The sequence below is a fragment of the Phyllostomus discolor genome, chromosome 6, assembly GCF_004126475.2.
Source record: "Phyllostomus discolor isolate MPI-MPIP mPhyDis1 chromosome 6, mPhyDis1.pri.v3, whole genome shotgun sequence".
In the NCBI taxonomy this organism is placed as follows: Eukaryota; Metazoa; Chordata; class Mammalia; order Chiroptera; family Phyllostomidae; genus Phyllostomus; species Phyllostomus discolor.
The window spans coordinates 37,660,624-37,664,593 of NC_040908.2; the positions used below are offsets into that span (position 1 = coordinate 37,660,624).

Genomic DNA, 3,970 nt, shown 5'->3' on the forward strand with positions numbered 1-3,970 from the left:
ATTGAACTCATGGTTTTGATCTCATTTTCACAACATTTATTCTCAAATTAAATTTTTTTAATTTAATTTTTTATTGTTGTCCAATTACAGTTGTCTGCATTTCTCCCACACCGCTCCCCTCCACTCCAGCCAAATCCCCCTCCCTTCATTATTTCTACCCTCCCTTTTGGTTTTGTCCATGTGTCCTTTACAGTTGTTCCTGAAAACCATTCCCCCATTATCCCTTCCCACCTCCCCTCTGGTTACTGTCAGATTGTTCTTACTTTCAATATCTCTGGTTATATTTTGCTTGCTTTTTTTCTTTTGTCAATTATGTTCCAGTTAAAGGTGAGATCATATAGTATTTGTCCCTCACCTCCTGGCTTATTTCACTTAGCATAATGCTCTCCAGTTCTATCCATGCTGTTGCAAAAGGTAGGAGCTCCTTCTTTCTCTCTAAAAATATGGAATGCTTAACGAATTTGTGTGTCATCCTTGCACAGGGGCCATGCTAATCTTCTCTGTATCGTTCCAATTTTAGTATATTTGCTGCCGAAGCGAGTACTCAAACTAAAATGTTCACCACTGATAGAATGGACAGTCTGCTTGCCTCTTACCAATTAAAATAGTGAATTTATCCCTGAATCATGCAGGATCATTCTCCCAGTCAAAATTGCTAGAACTGGAAACTATATCAACTCCTGTCTAACACCCAAATGGAGTGGCCTCAACACTACTTGACATTAATAAGGGAGAGAGGAAATCATGTGACAGCAGAATGCCATCTGACATCTCTCTCTTTAGTTCGCTGTGCTCCACCTTCCTATCTCCTTCCAGTTTGCCAGATATTTTCTCCTTTCCACATAACATTAACCTAGAAGCAAAGTTTGCAGTACCCCAAAAGAGTAAGGTCTTTTATCTCCCACTCCATGCAATTGTGCCTTTACACAGGGAAGCTGAGACCACCTGAATCCCCCTCCATGGCATTCCCTGTGTCCGTGGGATAACACCAGGCCTGGAAGTTTTCAGGTACATGGGCCCCAGGAAGTTTTCAGGTACATGGCCCTGACACACACCCAGCTCCTGCCCTCCGCCTCCACATAAGCAGGTTTATGGTTCCACCTACTGTAGGTCATATTAGGTCCTTACTTCTCTCTGTGCAATTTTGACTTTATTACAAATTACTAAAAACAGCCTATTTATTTATTTATATTTTTAAATTTTATTTTTTAATTATTTTATTGTTGTTTAATACAGTTGTCTGCATTTATTCCCCACCATTCCCCTCCAACCCCAGCCAAACCCTCCTCCCTCCCTTGCTTCCACACCCCCTTGCTTTTGTCTATGTGTCCTTTACAGTTGTTCCTAAAAACCCTTCCCCCCATTATCCCTTCCCACCTTCCCTCTCGTTACTGTCAGACTGTTCTTAATTTCAATGTCTCTGGTTATATTTTGCTTGCTTTTATTTTTACTAAGAGCCACTAAGGTAAAACCCACCTGACTAATGTTTTTATTTTGTTTTTATTATGTTTTAGTTTTTACTGTTTTAGTTCAGGTTCAGAAACTGATATTACTTTATATTACTTATTTCTAAATAATGAGGAAATCTTTTTGTCAGTTTTATTTTACCACTTTTCAGACACAGGATTCAAACATTTCTTTTATATTCTTCTAAAGAGGGCACCTGATGCATTTTTTACATTGAACTTCTGGTCCCAGTTTATTTCATAGCTACCATACAGTCCTATATACACACAGGGGCAGGCAGAAATAGGTGTATAGTTGTTTGTATGAAAAATAGTATAATTAATAAATAATAAAACAGGAATGGACTTGGTGTTTTACTCAAGTAAGACTTGGTGTTTTACTCAACCTTACTTTTGCCCACCCCATGTATGATTTTATTTTACTGAAAGAAGATTTGAAACTGGATCTCTAAATGTTGTCTCCATCATTGAAAAGAATAACTGATTTCTATTCCCCCTCATTTTGATGCTTATTTGGTATTAGAGTGCATTAAATTCCATTTGCAGTTAATTCTGTTGGACACTGTGCTTCAGAGGCTAATTATTGATCCCTGCATGATTAAGATAGTATTTAGAGACAACAGTAAAGAAAAAGGTATTTAATGGACAGACCACATCCTGCAGCTAGCTCATAAATGAGTATCACTGATCACAAAGGAAAATGAGTAAGGGAGTGTAAATGTCAATACCCCTTATACCTATTACTAGGAAAGCGGTCTTAGGCTCAGGATGCGAAGATGATGGGCCAGTTTCATCACCTTTTTATTCAAAGGACACCACACTTATTTTTTGATTATCCATAAAGTTTAGTTGTCATTTCATAATCAATCATGCTTATGTTAATACATGTTTGGGTAGGTGTGGCATATTTCCACCTAGGAATCTCTTATTCTCAGATTCTGTCTGTAAAGCCAAGTTTCAGAAGTAGTTGCCATCCAGCCCTCCACCTGTTTTTTAAAGGAGTACTTCATTATGATTAAAATTTATTGTATCATTTAGAGAAAAAGTTTCCAAAATGTAGAAAGTAGAACAAACTTTATATTCCCAGCTTTAAAGTCATGCAATTAGTCCAGAAATTGGAACTTAAATGGCACAGGGCAATTTTCATAGTTTAAAGACAGGAAGCTGTAAATCTGATTTATCATTTCCTTATAAATCTTTCAGAAATCTGTGAGAAAATGTGAGGACCACTGTGAATGGAACAATAATCATAAAATTAGGAACAAAAGAATCAGACAGAACAAAGCTGTTTTTTTCTTTCTTCTCCCTTCTTTTTTAGGATTCTAAATCACATACAAAACATTTGTTCTGCTCCAGCTCTTTGTGAACTAATTGGCTCTCCTGGAGGGATAGGTAATTGTACCTGACTACACAAGCTGTCCCGAAGCTCCCTTGGAAAGCTCCAGTAAGCTTCCAGTGTTAGCAGCCATCAAGGATTTCACAGGTCAGGCATCGGATCGATACAGCTAAAAGCAGCAGGGACTGTAATGTCGACAGCAGGTTTCAGAAAGCGCTGCAAGTGCCAGTTTGTTCCTCTTCATGCAGAAGCTCAAGACAGCTTAATTAACCCTTGGAAAATACAATTTATCCAGAGGCTCGGCAGGTCCCTACCAGGCCTTATTGGTGAACTGATAGGAAAGATACTGTGGCTGGCAGTGCTGAATTCCCATTTCCCCCTTTAATGCTGCTTCAGTTAGGATGCAAAGAAAACATGACTTTCGGTGGATGTGTGCATCCTGTCCTGAAGGGCATGTGATAGGAGGCAGCTTGAGAGGGGGTTTGTTAGAACTCACGTGTGACTTCAGCAGGAGCAAGGCCAAGCCAGGGCATTGATCATCCGAGTCCTGGGGTGAAGAACTGGGGTGCGTGTGTGTGTGTGTGTGTGTGTGTGTGAATTAGATATATGTGTGAATTAGGAGTGTGAGTGTGTGTGTGTGGCTTGGGGGAGAGTAAAGCAAAGGCTTTTTTTACTTTTTCACTGAGGAAAATGTTTCTGTACCCTCATTTAAACATATCCTCTAATAGTTGTCTAATTTTGTGTCTATACTATCACACAAACAAGAAAAACAACTATCTCAAAAATTTTTACATGTCCCAAATACTTCATTTGGGAAGACAAAATATCTGCTTGGGGTAAAAACTGGGAAGAAGGAAATTTGTCATGTGTTACACTCAAACCCTCATCTGCCGTGTTACCCACCATGCCATGTGCCGTTTCTCCTGCTGCAGCTCTCCCACACTAGGGCAAGCTGCTGAAGAGACATAAATGAAGCGAGCCAGATACAGAAAATATTTAAAGTTAGTGGGGCTTGAGGAATTGTGGCCACATAAATGGTCTGGTGCGTTCACTTAAATTGATTGTATCTACTTGTATTTGCGTTCACATTGACATTAGCCACATTTTAATTTGTATCATTTCAATTAGTTCAGATAAAAGTATTTTCCCGGGTTCATATCTGTGGTCA

The 3,970-nt window shown here is 39.0% G+C and overlaps 1 non-coding gene across 1 annotated transcript; it reads right to left on the reverse strand.

The window, feature by feature from the left end:
* Positions 1–437: 437 nt before the first annotated feature.
* On the reverse strand, positions 438–540 carry LOC114501072. Its single transcript, XR_003684846.1, has one exon. It is a non-coding gene; the product is annotated as a U6 spliceosomal RNA (small nuclear RNA).
* Positions 541–3,970: the final 3,430 nt, after the last annotated feature.